The sequence below is a fragment of the Neovison vison genome, chromosome X, assembly GCF_020171115.1.
Source record: "Neovison vison isolate M4711 chromosome X, ASM_NN_V1, whole genome shotgun sequence".
In the NCBI taxonomy this organism is placed as follows: Eukaryota; Metazoa; Chordata; class Mammalia; order Carnivora; family Mustelidae; genus Neogale; species Neogale vison.
Genome location: NC_058105.1, coordinates 33,262,960 through 33,273,437, shown reverse-complemented (window position 1 = coordinate 33,273,437; position 10,478 = coordinate 33,262,960). Strand labels below are relative to the sequence as shown.

At 44.5% G+C, this 10,478-nt stretch overlaps 1 pseudogene; it reads right to left on the bottom strand.

Annotated features, from left to right (window-relative positions):
* Nucleotides 1-593: 593 nt before the first annotated feature.
* On the bottom strand, nucleotides 594-9,911 carry LOC122896535 (annotated as a pseudogene).
* Nucleotides 9,912-10,478: the final 567 nt, after the last annotated feature.

Genomic DNA, 10,478 nt, shown 5'->3' with positions numbered 1-10,478 from the left:
GAAATGGGAAAAAATGTCTAAATCACTATATCTGTTAAGGGGCCAATAATCAGAATAGGTAAAGAACTCCAATGAGGAAACGACAACAAAAACAAAATAACTTGATTTCAAAATTGGTCCAAGTCCTTGAGCAGACATTTCTCCCAAAATGATGTACAAATGACCACTAAGCATATAAAAAGATGCATAACCTTACTAACTGTTAGATAAATGCAAATCAAAGCCACAGTGAGATGTCATCTCATACTTCTCAGGATGGGTACTATTAAAAGAAAAACTAGAAAATGACAAAAGTTGACAAGGATATGGAGAAACTGGAACCCTTGTGCACGGTTGATGAGACTATAAGATGGTACAACCACTCTGGAAAACAGTACGTGGTTCCGCCAAAATTTCAAAATATGACAGCTGTATACCCACATTCATAGCATTATTCATAACAGCCAAGACATGGGAGCAGCCCAAATGTCCATGGATGGATGAATGGATAATTAACACGTGGTGTATGCCTACAATGGAATATTTTTTACCATATTATTTTTAACGACAAGCATTTATAATATGAGGGCCAGCGCTTCCTCCCCAACTCAAGTTTATAAATTTTTGATTGGCTTATGAAACCAATAGAGATATTTCTCTCATCTGATTTGGTTTCTGGAAAGTCTTCATTCAAGTGCTCAATGGTCATCTGATCAAATGGAATTATGTTCTTCACCTTCTCCAGCTCTATTTCACATTCCTCAATCCTGGCCTTTGAGAGAGACAAAAACTCAGCACAGCTTTTCACATCTTTAAATTTGGCATCCACCTGAACAGCATATTTATCCTCTGGCACAGAAAATTTAAGGGCATTGAACTTCTTCTCAAAGTTCTCTACCAAGCCACTTTTTGCTACATTGGCTTTGTAGTAAGCCCAGTTGTTAGGAGGTGGATTCTCAGGGAGAGTAGCCAACATGGAGGTAAGGGGTTCATTCTAGGATTTCGTGGAGTTAGCAATGGCCTTCTGGTTTGGGGCCTTATGATTGCCACAACAGCTACCCAGTCAATGACTTTTAGAGCAAGTTCTTAGACCATCTTGAGAGCTTCACTGGCCCTGGCGGCCCACAGGCCCCCCCCCCAATGGAATATTATTGAACCTTTGAAAGGAAGAGAATCCTGTCACACACTACAACATGGGTAAACCTTGAAGGCGTTATGGCGGTTGAAAACAAATGAGTCACAAAAAGACAGTGTATGAGTCCATCTCAGGTACATAAAGTAGTCAAATTCATCCAAATAGAAAGTAGAATGGTGGTTACCAGGAGCTGAGGGAAAGGGGAAATGGAGAGTTGTTGTTTAACGGGTATAGAGTTTAATTTTTCAAGATGAAAATGTTCTGGAGATCTGTAGCACAACAGCATAAATATACTTAGTACTACTGAACTACACTTAAAAATGGTTAGGATGGTAAATTTTGTGTCACATGTTCTTAACCACAAAAAAGAAAACATTTTTAGATCACATGCCATACAAAAACAGACAACAGGCCAGACTTGGCACACAAGTTATAGTTTGTCAACCCTTCCTCTGTGGCCCAGTCTCAGGAAAGTTCTCCCAGGTTCCATGCCCAAGGGAGCTCTAAACTGAAAGAATCACACAGCTTTGGAGAACGTAATGGAACACCTGTGGCAGTGGGCAAAAGATCCCTTTCTTCTTTGAACACCTGACAGTGGATACAATGGCAGGAAGACTAGCAGAGTTGGAATGGGAGCCATGAAGTGGAGACTGGATAGTGGTGGGAGGAGGATGCATAACTGCTGAGGAATTTGAGGGCCTGCCTGGAGGAAGAAGACTGTGTGTGGCCATTGACAGTCCATTGCTCACCTTACCCCAGGATGGTGTAGTTCACTTGATCAGGAGTTCAGCCATTCATTCCCTGTGTCAACCTAGGCTAGTCAGTGCCCCTTGCCTTCCCTTTGAAAGGGGGAGGGTTGGACAACATCCCTGGCACCCCTCCTAGCCTTAAAAACCATAAGACACTATCTGACCAAGCTGGTACCGTGCCAATGTCTTTATCCCTTCATTTGAACAGCTTTCAAGACCAGAGACCCTCCGTGTCTCCTATGGAGTTGACATTTTTTTGTTTACTCTAGTTAAGTAGGGGTAAAAAACTAGTTAAAGTCTATGGAGTCCCAACTAACTCCATTTCCACAGCTGGGCCTTCTCTTGATACCTCAAGTTCCCTTTCCCCTGAGAACCTGAGGAAATCGCGCAGACAAGGAAGGGAATTGGGGGCCATTGTTAATATGTCTGTCAGCCCCACAGCAGCAACCTACTCCCACTAAAAAACTCTGATGTTTCTTCCAGTTCTTTAACAAGAATCGTTGGGGCCTGGGTTTTGTTTATAGGAAGAATTTAAGTCTTGGTGTTCACTTTGAAAAATTACCCTTTGGTGTGACAGCCTTGTCCAAAATGAGAGCCACATTGCTTTAGCTTTTTAAAGACTTCCTCTCCTCCCTCATCCGTGGCTGTGCAGGGAAAAGCAGGCGTTCAAAGGGACTCACAGAGCTTCCTCGTGCCAGTTGTTCATCAGGCACTGTGTTCCAGAAAGGAAGAGGCTGCCTCGCTCTTGGCCTCTAGGGCGTTCTGGGAGAGGGCTTTGGTGAATCGTAGTCCGGTGGCTGTCTCATTTGCTTTGCCGTTTGTAGCGGTCCCGTGGTGTGTTTATTTGAATCTTTCACTCAGAACTGGCTTGCCTTCGTTTCTGGCCCCAGGAAGCTCCAGTCAGAATGGAAAAGTTCAGCCACACTGCTCAAGTTCAACGCCCTGAAGTGGGAAATCACGAGCGATCAAGCGAGCGTGGAGACTGTTAGATTAGGTTAGGCTTTTCAAAGGAAATGCCTTTCCCTGTGGCTTGCTTTTATATACTGCTGGGGCCGGCTGTCCTGTGAACCTCAGGTTTGCTCAGAAATGTTCCTGGGGTGATTTCATTGTCATGATGTTTTGTCCCAGAGAAAGGAAGCTAATAACTCATTGACTAGCTTGGTGCCATTCATTAACATGTTACACAGGAGCCTTAATAATAAAAATAAAAATCTTAGGTCAGGAAATGCCAAATGTTGGAGAGGATGTGGAGAAAGAGGAACCCTCTCACACTGTTGGTGGGAATGCAAGCTGGTGCAGCCACTCTGGAAAACAGTATGGAGGTTCCTCATAAAGTTGAAAATAGAGCTACCCTATGACCCAGCAATTGCACTACTGGGTATTTGCCACAAAGATACAAATGTAGTGATCTGAAGGGGCACCTGCCTCCCAACGTTTACAGCAGCAATGTCCACAATAGCCAAACTATGGAAAGAGCCCAGATGCCCATTGACAGATGAATGGATAAAGAAGGTGTGGTGTGTAGACACACACACACACACACATACACACACACAGGAATACTAGGCAGCCATCAAAAATGAAATCTTGCCATTTGCAACAACGTGGCTGGAACTAGAGGGCATTATGCTAAATGAAATAAGTCAATTGGAGAAAAACAATTTCACGCATATGTGGAATCGAAGAAACAAAACAGAGGATTGTAGAGGAAGGGAAAGAAAAATAAGATGAAAACAGAGAGGGAGACAAACCTTAAGAGACTCTTAACTCTAGGAGACAAACAAGGTTACTGGAGGGGAGTAGGGGATGGGGTAAATTTGTGATGAGCATTAAGGAAGGTGCTTGATGGAATGGGCACTGGGTATGATATGCAATCAATGAATCACTGAAACTTCTGAAACTAATAATACACCATATGTTAGTTCATTGAATTTTTAAAAATATTTTATTTTTATTATTTTATAAAAAGATTTTATTTTTATTATTATTTTTTATTTTATTTTTATTTTTATAAAAATAAAGAGAGAGAGAGAGATCACAAGTAGGCAGAGAGGCAGGCAGAGAGAGAGGGGGAAGCAGGCTCCCCGCTGAGCAGAGAGCCTGATGCGGGGCTCGATCCCAGGACCCTGAGATCATGACCTGAGCCAAAGGCAGAGGCTTAACCCACTGAGCCACCCAGGTGTCCCTGTTAATTAATTAAATTTAAATAAAATTTTAAAAAATACAAATTATTAAGAATGACATATTAAGCCTGCCGTGCAGGCCCAAGGCATGATTGGTTCTACACTACTTGCACCTATGCATTTCTGTTTCACCCAACAAGCAGAGTAAGAGTTTTCTCCCCACTTTAGCAGTAGTGAAAAAAAGGCCAAAAGAAGTTAAGTGACTTGCCCAGGGTGGTGGTTAAGCTAAGGCTTAAGACATGTCGCAGAATGTGGCGCTGCCTACCTTTTCTCAGAAAAGCAGAGATGTTGCCTACCACGGGGTTTACAGTTTGGCCTGGAGGCAGGAGTAGTCATTCAAACGGCAAAATACTTATGCACTGGTTGTTGCAGTGTGGCTGCCTTGAGCCCTTCCAGTGGTTGTCCAGATGGTCCCAGCAAGGGGGAGTCCCGCTGGTGCCAGCCAGCTCCCTCGTGCAGGCTCCCATCCATATGCATCCAAGTGACCAGAGGAGACAAACATCGGCTACAGGAGAACCGGGCCCCCCCAGCAGGAATGCTGGCTCACCAGGGTGCACATCGGGTTAGGATTAGAGAGTTGGTTCTCCATTATCTGCCAGCATGCCCCTTGAGTGCCCCCACTAAGCCACTGATGGGAAAGTCAGCCTCCCCAATACAGCATACTACTCCTGAAATGTTATTTATCTATTTATTTGATACGGCGCGTGCAAGCAGGGGGAGAGACAGAGAGAGAAGCAGACTCTACGCTGAGCTCAGAGCCCAATAATGGGCCTCCATCCCAGGATCCTGGGATCATGACCTGAGCCGAAATCAAGAGTCAGACACTTAACCGACTGAGCCACCCAGGCGCTCCCTGAAATATTTCTGATATCATTCAGATTTCTGATCCAGAGCCAACAGCAGAACTATGAAGTAGATCCCTGTGTCTGAGAGCAGAGCACCCCCAAAGAGGCGTCTGGTTCCTCTCGTTTCCCCGCCCCTCCCCCATAGTTGGCTTCAGGTCACTACACTTCAGGGTCAACTGCGGGCTAGAGCTTCTCAGGCATTTCCTCTCTTGCTTGTATCCTAACTCCCTACCTAAGCTGTCAGAGTCTGACTTTTGGAAGTGACTGGCAAGGGTTACCTATGATACTTAAAGACACCAGGTATGGGAGGTGGGAGAAGAGTGAGTTTTCAACAGTTGTTTTTCTCTGCCCTTAAGTCATGTCATGTAATAAACGCCTACAAAACAAAGCGGCTTTTTGATTGTTCGGTTTCCAATGAGCACTGAAACGTTCCTAAGATCCACTTTTAATGTGTGATTACCTCCTATTCCCCAGGAAAATAGAGAGTCATATTTAATACAAGAAATATGTTGGGGAGGAGGGCATCCCCTTCCCAGGCATAATTTTTAAAATGGAAATAAGATGCCGTATCATGTGGTTAAGAGCACAGGCTTTCAATTTCTTTTTACAAGTGGCAAGAAAAAAAAAAAAGAGAGAGAGAGAGAGAGAGAAAAGAACTCTATAAATGAAAAGAGACTTCAGAGACCTATTAACCAAATGCTATTATATGAGCTAGACCTTGTTTGAATCATGAAACTGCTGTGAAAAAAGGGAAAAAATACAAGACAGTTGGGGAAATATGAACATGGACTGGATATTTGATGAGACTAAGAAATGATTATTATAGGTGTTATGTGTTTTAAGAGAGTCTAAGTCTTTTGAAGACATATACTGAAATATTTACAAAGGAAAATATGAAATTCTGTTTGTGTGTGTGTCTGTGTGTGTGTTTTGGGTGGTAACTGGATGGGGTATGGATGAAACAAGACTGTCCATGATTTGTTAGTTGTTGAGGCTGGGGGATAGACACATGGGATTAATGCTACCTTATCTACTTTTGTTTATGTCTCAACACTGTAATAATAACAAAGACTTTTTAGATGAGACCATGAGGAGTTTGACGTCAGGCCTCCATGAATGCAAACCTTGGGTCCACTTCCTAGCCATGTGATGTCCTTAGAGAAGTCCCCTCTCTGATCCTAACTGTCCTCATCGGGAAGGCAATGCAAATGTGAAGTCTGGATGAAATAATATATGTCAAGAATTGAGCAGGAGCCTAGCACATACTAAATAATCAATAAATAGTAGTTCGTCTGATAGCCAGTCATTTTGTCTAGTTTTCTGAACCTATAATTGCAGGTCCTGAGAGAATTTATACCCTAAGAAGCTCTTGCCACTGAAGTAGAAGAATTTTGCAATACACGAGATGTCTACTGCTGTTTTCCAGATGGGGAGCATGTCTGGTAGCAGCCCAAATGGAAATAATGGCAAAGAATCAGGCAATTGGTTCTAAGAAATAAGAATGTCTTGCATGGCAGCACTCAGCCTTTAAAAGCCTCTCTGAGAACACACAGTACTTGACATTTATTTCTACCTGTTTCCCCCTCTCCATCCCGCCCATACTGCCCAGAGTTATGCGGAATACAGATGAGAGAAAGCCTGGTTTGTCCTTGCAGCCGGCTAGGAGTCCATCCTGGGCACAGCCTTCATGTTTCACGTGGGACTAGGATACTCTGTAATAGTACGTTAATTCTTCTAACAAAAAATGTACCAGATGCTTACTGTGTGTTGGAATACTGTGAGACATGTAACATGTAAGATCTCAGTATCTGGCCCAACCCTATTTAATTTAATTTAATTTATTTATTTGAAAGAGGGAGAGAGAGAACGTGAGATGGGGGAGGGTCAGAGGGAGAAGCAGACTCCCTGCTGAGCAGGGAGCCCAATGCAGGACTTGATCCTGGGACTCCAGGATCGTGACTTGAGCCAAAGGCAGCTGCTTAACCAACTGAGCCATTCAGGCGTCCCCGACCCCATCTTAGACATGAGGAGACAGAAGAATTAGAGAGATGAAGTGGCTTGCCCAGAGTTCCACAGCTAGTAGGTGACAAAGCTGTTATTCTGTGTATGTTTTTTTCCCCAAGATTTTATTTATTTATTTGACAGGGACAGCACAGGCAGGGGGAGTAGCAAGCAGAGGGAGAGGGAGAAGAAGACTCCCCGCAGAGCAGGGACTCTGATGCAGGACTTGATTCCAGGACCCCGAGATCATGACCTGAGCCAAAGGCAGATGCTTAACAAATTGAGCCACCCAGGTGCCCCCAAAGCTGTTACTCAGATCAGAGTTATCAGATGCAGAAACCATGTTCCCTTGATTAGCTTGACCCTAGTAATCCTTTCACTATTTATGTGTACCAACACATCATGTCGCATACATGAAGTACATACAACTTGTATTAAAATAAGAATACAGAAACTATGTCCTTGACTTCTAAGTCTTTAACTTCATATCCGTTACCTGAATAAGGAGTAGGCACAGAAGGTTCTAGGTGATATTTTTGTTTCTCTCTCTGAGCTTCATTAATATATCAAAGGTTCCTTCCCAGCACGGTTTATTTATGTTGGGGAAGCCGCGATGCACAGAGGGAAAGGCACTTTCAGATGGGCAGGGTCCTGCATTGATTTCCATTGGGTTTCCATGAACTTGAAAGAAGCACAGAACCTTCTTTTGCTGTCGGGTCATCCCTGCTTCCCAAGGCCACGTGGCCTACGTAAAGGAGAAAGTTGCAGAACAAAGAGGCACTTCATGTGCAGGCTCCACCCCCAACCCCCCCCCCCCCGCGAGCTGCACACGAGGGGGTCCAGGGTGAGGGAGCAACATGGAATCCATTGAGCTCGGCTGTGAGGGAGAGGTGGGCTGCCAGACAGGCCCCTTGCCAGCTCTGAGTCATCACAGGCTTCTGAGCCCAGCCAATTTACCTGCTTTTCAATAAGATCTTTATTTGTCCTTCTATTCTCGTCAAAAGCTGTTGTCATTTCCTTTTCTGTCTGGAGACACTGGGAGCTGCCTTTGGGCGGTATGACCACGCTGGGGCCCCTTGTGCAACCCCCAACTCACCCAGATGAAACATCTCTTAGAATTTCCCCTTGTTTGGCTTGTTCTTCCTTAATGGGCAGAAAGCATCCTATTTCTCGCATTTCCAGAGATTTGGCTATGCAAGTTCTTTATTGGGTCAGCGAGTAGCTTGGGTGTTGGGCTACATGCTGTCTTGTGGAGACCTATGGAGTCATAGGAAACTCATCTTGAGGGATGGGGTGGACAGACAAGTAAACAGAGGGTCATAATACAGGATGGCCCATTCTGCGAAGGAGAGGCAGTGTCAGTGGTTGAGAACGTACATTTTAAAATCAACAGTCCTGGTTGAAACCCCAGCCTTGCCACTTATTTCTTAGGTTATGTCACAAAATCGCCTATGTTTCTTCTAGAGCATAAGGATAATGGATGTACATAAGTACAAGGCACCAGACCCACATGGATGGTCAGCAGAACATCTGTATCTGACTACTGGGGTTCCAGCAAGCCAGGATGTTGGGATTCGTTAATAAGATAAAGTTTTATCCTTCAAAGTATCCTATGGTGAAGGCAGGTGGCCAGCAGGTGGATGGTGAGGGTTTCCCCTTGGGACTAGAGGAGCTGGCCATGAGGGCTCTGGTTCAGGGTTCAAATTCCTAATCCATAATGGGACCTAGAGAACAAAGGAGACCTCGGTCCCAGAGGATATCTGTGGCTGAGTTTGTGGAGGAAGGGTATTAAGGAGGACTTGAAGACAGGGATGGAGGTAAAAACAATATTCTAGATAGTAACTAGAATATGGAGGAAGACACAAAGCAGGATGGGAGCCGTGCTCACAGTAGTGGAGCTGGCAGGCATGGCAGCAATAAGAATGTCTTTCTCAGATATCTCACTGCTGGGAGAGGGACCAAGCTGCTGCTGTCTTCTGAGATCTTCACTGCCTTTGCATTGAGGCCACACTTCCTACAGGCTGCGCCTGGGCAGGGGAATGGGCACAGTAGGGATATTAGACAGGTCTGTTCTTGGGAGACACTGGGCTCCTTTGACTGTTGACTTTGTCTCAAAGACGCCATGATGAGATGCCAGGTCTCAAAGACACTTCCCTCTGACCTATCTCCCTCCCTTCCCTCCCTCCCTCCTTCCCTTCTTTCCTTCCTTCCTTCCTTCCTTCCTTCCATCTTTCCTTCCCTCTCTCCTTCACTCAAGGTCAGACCTGCTTTGCATTGCAGTACATACTGGTAGCGCTCCCAGACTCTCCCCTGCCTTCCATTTTCTATCACGGAAGTTGCCCCTAATAAATTTCTTATGCTTATTTAAAAGATTTTATTTACTTATTTATTTATTTAGAGAGAGAAATAGTACAAGTGAGGGGAGGGGCAGAGGAGAGGGAGAGAGAGAATCCCAAGAAACTCTGTACTGAGCCTGGAGATCACGTCCTGAGCCGAAATCAAGAGTCAGTTGCTCAACAAACTGAGATACCCAGGCACCCCAGATTTCTTAGGCTTTTAATCCTATCTTTTTGCCTGCTTCTTGAAGCTCCTGGACCAAAATAGGTGTGGTTTACGGGACCTCAACTGAAAAGGAGTGTTTCAGTGACAAAGAGTACATTGGACAGTTGGCCTAATGTTTTCATAGTCCATTTCAGGAAGAACGTAGATTTATTGGGTAAATCTCAGGGCTCAGGCACAGTGCTAGGCTCTAGGAAGACAGTAATGAACAAGATTAATAAACAAGATGCCCTTATGAAATTTTTCTGGAAAGACAGCAGAGATTCAGTAAGTAATCAAGAAAATATTTTTGTTGCTTTTTAAAAAATAAATCTAGGGATGTAGCCCAAACCCTTTACCATGGCCAACAAGTTTTCATGATCTGGCTCCTACCCATCTCTCCATCCTCCTTTCTCACCAGGTCCGTATTGCACTCTGCATCAGCTATCATGAAATAATTGCATTTCCCAGAGCTCTCCATCTTCTTATGTCTAGGCTTTTGCCCAAGATAACCCTCACCCACCAGCCTTCGACCACATCCATCCACCAAGCTTGGCACAATCCTCCCTGAGCAACTGAAGGTGCTCCTCCTCTGTACTCCTGTAGCACCCTGCACCCTTGTCATTGATTTTGTTCCAGGCAAGTAAGTAGAAAACGGCAGAAAAGGAAGATGCCAGGGAAAAGAAATAGGCATTCTTCCTTTCCAAATCAGTTGGCTCATATTTAAGAAATGGTATCTCCACTCTTTATGCTCAAGCCAAACTTGACTTCTGTTTTGTTGCCGAGACTGCTAACTGCCTCCCCACTACCTGTTCTTTCCTGCCTCTTTGCTATAATAATGAGCCTGGCTAAAAATATCTCTACTTCGTAGTCTCTTACAGATAGAGGTGGACAGTGACACATGAGCAGAAGTCTCAGGGTGGGGTTTCTGGGAAGCCCTTTTTGCCTTTGATCCTCCTTTCTACCCACTGTCTGGTATTTGAATGTGATGCTTAAAGTTCCAGCAGACATCTTGGGACCATGAGGGAAAGGTCAAGAGAATTACAAA